Source organism: Microtus ochrogaster, chromosome 4 (genome assembly GCF_000317375.1).
Source record: "Microtus ochrogaster isolate Prairie Vole_2 chromosome 4, MicOch1.0, whole genome shotgun sequence".
NCBI classification, from domain to species: domain Eukaryota; kingdom Metazoa; phylum Chordata; class Mammalia; order Rodentia; family Cricetidae; genus Microtus; species Microtus ochrogaster.
The window spans coordinates 64,704,946-64,717,590 of record NC_022011.1 but is presented as its reverse complement, the minus strand read 5'-3'; positions in this window follow the sequence as shown (position 1 = coordinate 64,717,590).

Sequence of the window (12,645 nt, the reverse complement as noted above, 5' to 3'; positions counted from 1 at the left end):
TCAAGTACAAAGGAGCATTTATAATGGCCACAGTGCATCATCACTTACGGTCTGCCCACCAGATGCAGAACTCTGCTATGGGCTGTGTAAGAAACTGTAAGCTGCCGTGCGTGCCCTCCTTCTCTGGGCTTAGTCACAGCAATGAGCGCTCACACAAGCTGAGGTCATGAAACGTGCACAGCATGTAATAGTCAATAAAAGGTGACATGGAACTCATCAAAATGGAAAGATGAACATTTTTAGCACCTTGGCCAGAGCTTTTTTGAGAGGCCTTTGGACTGGATCCAGGAAGAGTACATAAGAAATGACTTGAGATGGTAAGAGGATGAACTTGAGGCCAGATGTGAAGGAAAGAGAAGATAGAAGATGCCAATGGCCAGTGATACTTGGGTTTAGTAGGTTTAGTGTTGCTGGTTCTGTTTGGGAATGAGGAAGAAACAAATGCGGACCACGCTCAGTGACAAGGTGCTTACAAATAAATGACAATCGAACAACACAGTGTCTAACTTCAAAAATGCTCCAAAAGGGGTCCTTTCATCCTGTCTTTCTCTGCCATTCTGTGCTCACAAACCCTTCGCAGCTTAAATAAAGGGATTGTGGAAGAGAAATGGGGTTACCCGTTTCTCCTTTGCACCCCAGCCTACTGTTCCCATGGCTAATTCTAGCAGTTTTCTCCTTGTACAGCAACATGCAATTTATGGAATCTGTCTCAGCCCCTACCCCTATAATCCACCAAGATGATGGTCATTTGTTTATGCCAATACACTGAGCACCTATAGCATATTTTCACTGAAGTCCTGGAACTCAAATGGGTCAAAACTAAAATCTTATTCAGTCCATACTTTTGGCCGATCAAAAGTACAAATACATTATAGCCAGATAATACACCAAAAGAAAACTCTGACCTGCAACATGCCCCCTGTCCTCTTGTCTCCTGAGACCAGCTAGCCCTTCTCAATGCCAAACAAGTCAGAGAGCCAGGCGCCTGTAAATCAGGCCTGCAGCAAGCTGGGCTCTTACCAAACTTCTATCGGCCCAGGAAGCTGCACAATTGTTCCTGTAACAGCCCCGTGGGACAAGGACTTTCTCCAATTTCTGGTCTTTTTGCTGTTATGTCTAACTAAGGTCATGCAGAGGAAGCCATATGGCCTCATAACCAATCACACCGGGTGCCCTGCTTCCCCTGGGGGAACTTAGAGTCACTGCACACTGACGGTACCAATGGGAAACCTCTAAAAGTTTCCTTTTTTGTCCACTGTAAAGCTGCCCACTCCCTTCCCTTACTTGATTCTTCACCAGAATGCAGGAAGTCAGTGAGCATGGCTGATTCCAGTTCTCTAGAAAGCTCTGAACCGTCTTCCATTTTCTCTCTCCCAGGTCTTAAGCATCCATATTTAATGCAAGAGTAACTCTTGGCATTCAGGAACCAGAAAAGGAGTGGGCTACAAATCATCAAGACAGAACACGAAAAAACCCAAAGAAGCAAAAGTGATAACCAATCAATCAAATAAAAAAGCATCCAGCCAAGCCAAAGGATTGTGTAGAAACACTAGTATTTTCTCATTAAGATCTGCAGGGGATCAGCTCCAATTCCTCATCAAGGGAACAATATTGAGTTGCCTAACTACTTGTGCTGTGTCCCAAGTTGCCCTGAATTTAGACCCGGGCAGCACAGATGCTCATCTAGGGGAGCTGGTGAAGGACAAAGCTTGTTAATAAATTTTAACCTTTGTAAGCCATGCATTTCTAGTATAGCTGTTCAGTTCTTTCCTTGAGCATAGCCATGCACAATATGTGAATGAGCAAAGAAACTGTTCCAATGAAACTATTGGCATGCATGAAAACTTCAATTCTATGTGATTTTATATATCGTGAAATTTCTTCTTTATTTTTTCAAACTTTAACATTAAAAAAAATCCAATATTGGCTTGTTGCCTATGCAAATATTGGCAAGGAACCCGCCTCACAAGAAATTGGGTTTGCAGACCTTAACCCTAAACCAGCAGAAAGTTGCAGTATATGGGGACACGGAAGATAAAATATTTGGGGATGCTGACTCTAGAGGTGACTGTCATGCTGCCAGAGGAAGCACAGAGAAGCTTTACCTGTGTCCCTGCACTGTTGTGATGGGAGTACTCAGAGTCAGGGACCATTGCTACGGGCTTGCTGAAGGAGGGAGGCAAGTGAGAGAGATGCACTGTCATGGCAACGAACCAGGAGGAGACCAATCCTGTGTGGGAAGGGATATTGTTCCTGATGAAGGAAAACAATTTGGATTTGGGATTAGGTCCTATGAAGAAGCTAATCTGAACAAAGGTAGGTGACCAGACAGAGATGCAATGTTGTTATCTGTGGTCCAATCTGAGGGTCAGGGTGTGGAGGAAGTGTGAGTAATGTTAAGAGCACAGGTTCTCCAGTTAGATTGCTTAGGTCTCAACCACTTGGCACTGTCTCTATCAGTGACCCTGGGCAAGAGGCTGGTAATAGTGCTGACATTTCTGCTGTGTGGTTCATGTCAGAGCCAGAGACATCCCCACAGCTCAGTTCCACATCAAACACATTTGCCTATTCCACTCTGTTCATTAGCATAGCTTTCATGTCCCTGGGAGATGAATTTTAAATAATTATTGTTTATTATCAATTACCATGAAGCACCCATTCATAGAAAAGATCAAATGACAAGTTCCATCCTGAGACTCTTCTCAGTAGGCCTATCTTGCTGTGCTGAGTAAACTCTCGTGCCATGAACGTCACCCAATCCTAATTAAGTTGCTACTAAAAGAGCCACATTAAATCAGATCTCAAAATTTCATATATTTCCCAATCTTGCCCCATTTCCTCTGAGATGCTGCTCTGCTAGTATTGTAGACGTATCTATCTCTTCTTAATTTTGTATTTATTTTACCAACACTGGGTGACAGACAGTATTAGGAGTCTTCACATGTGAAGTTTTGGCTTGCTGCAAGTCCCAGTCCTACATACTGTATGATGGTGAATGCGTAAGTCCCTGGAGGAGCTGCTGGAAGTGGGCAAGGCAGCAACAAACTCAGCCAGACACAGTGGTCCATGCTGTACTCAGCACTCCAGGAGGAAACTGAGGCAGAAGGAATATGAATTTGAAGCTAGCTTGTGCTACATAGCAAGAGTCTGTCTCAAAAGAAAAGGAGGTGGCAGCATTTCAGATGGCCTTTGGGGAAGAAAGTGACAAATATGTCAACAACATGTAGTATGGACAGACAATCAATGCCTTGAAAGGAAGGGATAAAGTGACAGTTACAAGAACATTGTAGACCTTGTGCCAAGTGAGGAAAGACACTCACAACAGCACAAACACATAGTTCCATCTATACGAGGCAGCTCAGGGGTTCACTATACAGAGATAAGAAATAAAATGGACAATACCAGAACTTGAAAAAGGAAGAAATAAATAGTCACTTAGCAGCTATGGCATTTCAGTTTGGGAGATGCTGATGGTAGCTGTGCTTGTTCCAATAGACTGACTGCCCGTGAGTTGCAAATCACAGAAGAAAAGGGAGATGCAATGGTGAATTCTGTGTTATAAGCATTTTACCTCAGTCTGTCTCTGCCTTTTTGTTATCTCTGTAAACATACACTCTATATATGGATGTTCTCTATGTATGCTTATTCAGAATATATACATATGAATATATATATGCTTATTCAGAATATATATGAATATATATATATGAAGTATATATGCACATATATTTCCTAAAGTACTTAAGAACTTTCCATTTACTTTTACATATCCTTCTGTCTTTTCACTAATAGTTCTCTACTCTTCTTAACAAAATCCATATTCCAAATAATGGTTGCTTGTTTGCACGAATAATATTCTTATTCTCTCAAGCTAGCAGTACTTTGATTAATACCCTACTATAAAGTATAACCTACTTTGTACTCTGTCCTTCCCCACATTAGAATGGTTTTCTTTATCAACATTTTTTTTTCTATGCACCATCTAACAAAGATTTATGGTGAAGGTGATCTGGCTGGTTTTCTTCTACTAACTGTATGGCTATGTATGTTTATATGTGAGGGGGAGAGAAAGAGGCAAACATGAACAGAGACAGGTTTAAAAACAGAAAACACCAATGTGTTTGGAAGTACCACTTCCATGTGGCAGCTCAGGGCTCTCCTTTGGAATGTTACTCCAGTCAAATTATATAAATGAATAAGGTTTCAGGAGAATTTAAAGATGCCATCAGGGCTGGAGAGATGGCTCAGCAGTTAAGAGCACTGACTGCTCTTCCAGAGGTCCTGAGTTCAATTCCCAGCAACCACATGGTGGTTCAAAACCACCTATAATGAGATCTGGTGCCCTCTTCTCGCCTATAGGCAGGATACTGACTGACTGACTGACTAATAAATAAATAAATCTTTTTTTTTTAAAAAAGATGCCATCAATGGCATATGGATGCCATGGAACTTGGGCCTTATTATTGAATTCCACCAAGATCTTCCTAGAAGGTGAAAGTCTATTAACTTATATTCTATCCCAGACAAAATTGATTACAAATCGGGAAGTTCCAAAGCATGGCTCCAAGACAGGCAACATCATGATGGCTTCTTTTGAAGATCTACCAAAGAAAGACCAACCTACAAAGTTTATTCATTGTATTTTAGTTGTGGTTGGAGGAGTCGGGCAGGTAGAGTGGGATCGCCTTTGTATCTGTGGGAAGAAGAGGGGACCCAGGTGATTTGGTGAATGATCATGTGATCTTGAAATATGATATTGGTAAGCAGACCTCCATGATCCATGCAGTCTTGGTACATAATGGAAGATTGGAGTGGTTCGATTTTGGGATTTGAGGACACATCATACCTGTATTTAAACATGATCAGACCTGAGGAGGTACCTGGACAGAGCTCTGTACAGCTTTGTTCCAGAATGAGATTGTTGCCGCCACCTCCCTTTGTCCTCAAAGGCCAAAGACCTTTGCAACTTTTGCACAAAACAATAACCAACTAAAAAAATAAATGCTGAAAAAAATTAGCTTCAATTCATTTAAATGAAAAGCAAAGAAAGGAAGGATGGACTTATGGAAAGGTAAACCAGCCATTATAGAAAGATTTATTGTGTAGATTTTAAAATACAAAACTCTTGGTGCTTGAAGCTATGGCCTTTATTTAGAATGTTATTAAGGGACACACACAGTGTTGGTGATGATAAACGTGTGATGTGCTGCAGAATCATGTTAAAACCTGACCTATAATTGACTATGCGAATCTTCAACAGCAGGCAACATCTTTACAAATATCTCCCATCGGGAAATCCAGAGACTGAACTAATGACCAACCAGGGTATGGAGTGGTGCTCTTCACAGGCACAAGTTGGACCAGCATTATTTGCTCTTCAGCCCACTTGCAGAAAGATACCCAAGCAGGTAATTATTTCTTTTGTTGTATCTGTGCCTGCCATGTATTATCTTACTGAGAATGAGGTAGAAACTTTTTGGCATGTTATCCATGCATTGCATTTTATACACCAAAGGAAGAATTACTTAATGGCTAGAGAATGGCCAAATTAACAATAATGGGCCAGACTCTCATCCCATGCAATCAAATAGACATTTTCCTCTGAGTCCTGCAGCTTAAGACCCTCTCCTAATAACAGTAATAAATAATGGGGCAATTTCCGTGCCAGCTGCCAACAGCTGCCTTGCTCTAACCAGTTTTACATCACTGCGTCTCTACCTAAAAAAACCATGGCACTCTTGGTCCTGAGTATGATTCTTATTTTTTTTCTTATTTCTGTAGTCTTAATGCGTTGTTTGAGCTTGGGGGATGAATTTCAGGTTCACAGTATTGTTGGGGCAGGGCTTGATGTGGCTTACAAGACTCCTGTTAGGAGCATCTGGGGTGGGAGGAACTTCAGGTGTGGTTCTGGTGGGGAAGTATTAATTTGGCTGAACGTGATTACTTTGTTAGTTAGTGATTTGCCCTCATCTTTGGTGGTGTGGACCTGTTGAGTAATGAAGTTTTGTGCACTGAACTTGCCTAGCATTCCGAATGCTGAGTTCAGAGTACGTAACGAATCGCTAAGATAACGAGCAGGAGGTAATAGCTAGAGATGGCTCAGAGATGGGAAGAATAACTGGGGTCAATATGTGGACTGGTAAATAACCCGTTTTTTTTTTTTTTCTTCAGGCTTTATGGCTGTGTCATCTTGGTCAGGATCATTTGCTTTATTATCTTGGAGTTTCACTCTCTCTCTGGAGTTCTATGTGCGGGTGTGATTTAATCTTCACCTATTTGGAATTATGGGCACTTGGTTAGACTTCTGTTTTAATTTACCTCTGTTCGGATGCTACACGGAGTTATTGCCTGCCTACTCATTTTCCCCTGGGATTGTAAGACGCTCTGCTGCCTTACAGTGTGGGCCATCATCGCTCCCAATGGATGCATGTGGTAACCAAAGTCAGGGACTCCTGTCCGCATGCGCAGATTTGCAGAGCAGATGGCACAAAGTGGAAGTTGGAATCCAGGCAGTGTGACTCCATCGCCTATGACCTTCTCTATGCTTCGCTCCTCTCTTGTGAATGGCTAGCACAGACTCACAACTGCGAGTCACTGAATTGCCTTGTTTCCAAATATAGTGTGCAAGCAGACATACAAACCAAAGGACAAGAACACACTCCATGAAATGGAGAATACGCTTCCAGATACTCTTCAAGTTCTTGCTCCCCTAATATTAGGCGTTTATCTGCTCCTTCCATTCCTAGCAATATTACTCCGAGTCTCTGTCTTAGTCAGGGTTTCTATTGCTATGAAGATACGGTGCTGATTATATCTTGATCCAAAGGCAACAGAAAGTTGACTGTAGCACTGGACATGACTTGGGCATATGTGATATGTCAAAGGCCACCCCCCACAGAGACACAGTTCCTCTAACAAGACCACACCTGGTCCAACAAAGCCACACCTCCTAAGAGTACCATTCCCTATGAGCTTCTGGGGCCAATTCCATTCAAAGGACCACAGTCTCCGTAGCTCTCAGAGAACACAAAGGAGGGCCCATACCTGACTCTGTGTTGGTGAGCTTGGAAAAGCCCCTGCCAATCATATGCAGAGGCCCTCGTTGCATCAGCTTTTCTTGTGGGCGACATGTGTGGCCCTTTTTCAGTAGTGTCACAGTTCTCATTCATCATTTGGAATAAACACACCTACCGTATTTTTAATATTCTCGAGAGTAAAGCAATACATTAACTAGAACATTTCTCTTAGAGTAAATGATCTGTTTCACCGAGAGGAACATTTACTAGAATACTCGATTTCCATCTTCTCACGGTCTCATTTTATGCCATAACAGCTTTTCTCAATTACAAAAGAAGACTTTGAAAAAACACTCTGTCACATCCTTCGACAACGCCTTCCTGGTGGCAATACACACAGAGAGTAAAAGTCTAATTCTGGATCCAGACAGATGCTCTTTTGGGTCCCTGAATGGCATTTTCGGAAACAAACTGCTGAGGGCTTCAGAAACGAGATCTGTGATGTCTAGCAGAGTTTGTACAGCATCCTTATTAATATCCTCCTGATATCACAATACTTGCTGTCAGATGAGTTTTTATGTATTCCAGTTGTAGGGGATATATACTCATAAGATAACCTAAGGGGTAATTGAAACATATGTGTGCCTTTTGTAACCTTTATCTTTACCTATAGCAAGTAAATGGAACAAGATTCATACAGGAGTATCATATTTCTCATAGACATTTTAATGTCAACCACGAAACAATTTAATGTGTACAGTACAATATATGCACCAGGAATAATTGTTGTAGGGGTTTGCCGAACTATTGCTTAGGAAATTTTGTTTTCCCTCCCTTAGGGAAGTTCTGTAACCAAGGATGTTAGTAAAAGCTCATTATATGAACGTATATTACTTCATGCCTTGTGAGTTGTGCTAAGTGACTTAGATCCTCTTACCATTGCTTCTAGATCTTTCCTGGGTTCAAATGAGACAGCTTCATCATCAGAGTGGTATCTATTTATTTATTTGGGGTATGTGAAGTAGGCTCATCAAAGAAAAGTAGCCATGGCTGTGAATGAAATGGAGAATAATAGGACAGAGGAGAAGTGAAGAAGTTTAAAATCAGCATCAGATGTGAGAGACAAGCAGGACTCCATACACTGATAACATTCTGAAGTAACACGCTGAATTTTCTACAGGGTGTGAGGTAAGTCAAGGTGAAAATTGATTCAACACTATTTATCAAGCACCTTCAAGATGTCAGAAAGTCCTCTAGTTTCCTTTGACATATCAGTGAAGAAGCCCGGTATCTGACCTATACTGGACTATACCATATGTAGCCTGGTCAAGACCCACCCCAAGTGCTATTGGGCATCATTGAATTTAATCTTCATCTGTCAGTGAGGATACAGAGATGCAAAAGCTAACTGTCTCTCCTAGGGTTACACAGATAGTAATTTGTAATTTGAACTGCAAAGGTAACACCCTTAATTATTTTTAATTATGCAATATGTTAGATTTATTTTATTTTGTGAGTAACAGTGTTTGCCTGCATGGATGTGTGTATGTGCTTATAAAGATCAGAAGAGGATGGTTAGAAACATTGCAACTGGAGTTACAGATGGTTATGAACCACCATATGGGTTCTGGGCATCCATTTCTGGTCCTTTGTGAGCACATAAGTTCTCTTAACTGTCAAGCCATCTTTTCAGTCCTCAGGTATAACATTGCATTGGCTTATTTGAAAGATTTTTTAGTGTATTTTGCTCATATTCACTCCTCATTCCCAGCTCCTCCCAGATCTAACTTCCTTCTCTCTCTATCTGGCATCAAGTCGATTTGTGCTTCCTAAATATTCCGGGATTTGTGGCCTGTGCTAGAGCTCTATCACATTACCAAGTTGCCAATTGCTCCTCAGCTAGGGGTAGGACCTCATGCCTATACTCCATCCTTCATCCTGGGATTTCTTTTTCCAGCTTGAGCCTGCACAAGTGCCATTCATGCTATCACAGTCTCTGTGACGTCATCAGCTGTGTCTGGAAGACGTTGTTTTCTTGTAGTCATCCACCACCTCTGGCTCATACAACCTTTCTGTCCCTTTTCTGTGATGCTCTCTGAGACTTGAGGGTAGGGTATAACATAGATATCCCATGTAGGGTGAATGCTCCCTAGTCTCTTATTCTCTGCAGACTGACCACGTGAGTGTCTCTGTATTAATTAATTGCAAGAAGAAGCCTCTCTGATGTGAGTTGAAAGATGGGCATGGGGATACTTCAGTATGAGTTAGCTTAATACCATCTTCATCTAGAGAAATAATTGTAGTCATTTCCCTTCTATGTTCTATGTAGCTACAGATCCTTGGTCCAACAGTGGTATAAGGTTTGGGTTCTATCTCATGGAGCAGGCCTTAAATCTAGTTTTAAAAAAGTGGTTGATCCCTCCCATAACCTTTGTACTACGATTGCACCAGTGTACCTATCTGGCCAGGCCAGGCCAGGCCAGTCCTTTCGGAAGCTCCCAGCATTTTCAACTGGGTAAGACAGTTAGTTATTTTTCTCCTCCAATAGTAAGCCTAGTGCATTCCAGCACAGTGAAGCTAGCCAATAGGGATGAAGCCTCCAGGCAGCATCAGATGGATTCCTCAAGTAGGTGGTATCTTCAGCAACAGAAAAGATTCATTCTCTTAATCTTTTCATGGCATTAAACTATGATTCTAGATTTCTGATTCAAGACAGGTAGACGACCAGCCCAATTTATGGATGTACTGCCCGGTAAGATGGCAGGGCTGCATTAAAGCAGCCTCTGGGGACATCTAAGGAACCATATCCGTATTTCCTGCTACATACTTGGGGCTTCCTCACTACTCCACATGGCGTTTACACCTGCGAAACCGGACCTAGAACAATCTATCCAGGTTCAGTACCAGGAATGAACTTTGAGTAGTCGAAGTAACAAATCTAGAATGTGGAAGAGTGTTTGTGAGACAGGATCCATTATGATAACATTCATGCTTTAAAGTGCTCATCATAAGGAGTACTCTTGAACCTTTATTTTGACGATAGACTTAAGAGCTTCCAAAATATGGCTCTGTACTGGAATTGATATTAGGCTGTTGTTGCTAATGTTTTTAAAACAATCTCTCTGTTTATGGTTGACATACTCTAAATATTTACAACACGTAGCTCTCTAAATAAAAACTCAGATGAACCAAATAAATAACTTATTAAAGTGTCAGTTACATATTAAATTATTGGGAAGATGAGAATGTTTAAGAATAACCACAATATGAAAAACTCAAATGGTTTTCTTTAAGTGGTTCATAATTTCCTTGCCTTATTACTTCCCTCTTGCCCCTTGCCCACAAGCTGCAAGTTAATAGAAAACAGGAATGTGTGTGTGTGTGTGTGTGTGTGTGTGTGTGTGTGTGTAGGGGCTCGGGAGATTACGTTTGTGTATCCAAGGGTTGGTTATTTTATTCCCTTTATTTGGATTTCAGGAAAGCAGGAAACACATTTAACCCTTAAACATCATGGGAATAGGTCATATAACACAGCCACGAACCTCTCACAACAAATTAAATATAGCCAGGTGTGAGGGAAAATAAATTCCATATGTTAAAAATTATTTGAAGAGATAGAATTTCACTGGAAAATATAAATGGAATCTGGGGGTCCTTTCATTAAAAGATTTATTAAACTGTAACATGTCCAATAGCCGGTGCTTATGTGAGAATATGGTGAAGTCACCACCGTAGCCAGAAATACAACTGAGTAAATATTGAAAGACCTTGTTCACACTAGACTTGAACTTCTTCTTGCTCAAAGTGGACTTCTTTTCCTTTGCTACATTAGACTATTTGCTGGGTTCTGTAAATTTTTCTTGAATGTGGCAAACATTCTAGAAACTTCTTCAATCCTGAGAGAAAGCAATGTGTCCAAGATCTGGTTTTGTACTGCGGTTCCCTCTGAAGAAGAGCCTTAATGATATACTTTCCCCATGTTAGATACTTCACGGACATAAGTTGGCTCCATTCTGACTGCACCCATATGAGATGCCATTGCTGTCCACCTCATCCAGAAGTGGAGATGGGAGATTTAACCAATCAGTTCTCCCCAGCCTGTAGACTGAATACAGTTCTCCCTCGTTTCAAAGCACTTTTGCTCGGTCATGCTCTTTCCTAAGAAAGAGGATTTCCAGGACACATAGTAGATAATGAACAGTCATAACCATGTCTGTGTGCAAAGGAAGGAAAGCAGAATACCACTGTGGAACAGTGAAGTGGAGATGAAGTTACTTGGCTACATCTATTTGTCTGGGTGCTTCTTTAGCTGGGTGGTCATCAGCCATTCCTTATGCTCTGCCAGGGTTAAACCTTAGGATATATTCCACGAATGCATCCCAGTTTTATAGACAGGTAGCCTGACTACCTGACAGTCTCAAGGTCAGACAGTTAATAAGTGAGAAAAGACCAGCTTTGCCAACCCTAGACTCTGTGCTTTGTCTTGCTTTTCCCAGAAGAGGAGGAAAAATAGTCATAAACACTACACACAGAGTTGGTCTGCAAAATATACCAGACACATCTAAATCTACTGGTCCTAACCATTTCCTTCTGAACTCTAATCAGTTCCTAATTCATTTCATTTCATTCTGCTCAGCCTATAAGAGCTAATCAGAATGGCTCCAGAGGCTCCTCGAGGGATTAGGGGCTCAGGAATGGGAGGAAGGCATGGCTAGCATCAACTCTCTCCAGACCCCTTATCTACTTTCGTTCTAGCACAACTTCATTTAGGCCCAAAGCACAGGAACCCATTTAAAACACTGCAGTAGATTAGCTGTCAGGAGCGAAAGCATTTGCCATGTGAATATACAAAATAAAATGTGGAAGTCATTTTGTTAAAATTAAATCCGAACAGAATCAATTGCTTCGCTTGCCATATGGCTTTCTGGACTCATATAAACTTGTACCAAGTCAACAAAGAACCTCGGAGGTTATCTAAGCAGACTGTGAGCTGAAAGGAAGACTCTCGGGGCTGGCTCTACACTTTGCCTATAAGGTGAATCCTACAGAAAGGGTCATTTGTGGAAGGGCACAGTGCTACTTTAAGAATTTCTAGAAAGTTTATTAGTTGGGGATCTACTTGGAGGAAGTTAGTCACTAGTGGTGTGCCTTTGGGCATTATATCTGAATTTTGTTCCCCTGGTCTTTGTCCCATGCTCCTCATGCTGAAAGGTTCTTTCTCACTGTGGGCTCAGAGTCTGTATCCAAGGTCGAAGGACTTCTCAATCCACGAGGCAAAGTAAGTCCCCCATCCCTTTCTCTTTCTTGGGCATTGTGTCAAAGAGGCAAGAAACTAACACAGTAAGCAAACGTCCTTGTCATGTAAGCTCTGCATGTTATGATTGTCTTCTGAGTGTTTACCTGTCCAATGGTGTTATAGCATGGATAGCGAAAGTTATGCAGTGTAGACAGTAAGACAGTGCTGCAGAACAGATCACAAGGTCTTACTATGCCCTAAGTCTGCCGTGGGCCCCATATTATAAGTGAGTTTGTGTTTTTTTTTTTTAAATATTTATTTATTATGTATACAATATTCTGTCTGTGTGTATGTCTGCAGGCCAGAAGAGGGCACCAGACCTCATTACAGATG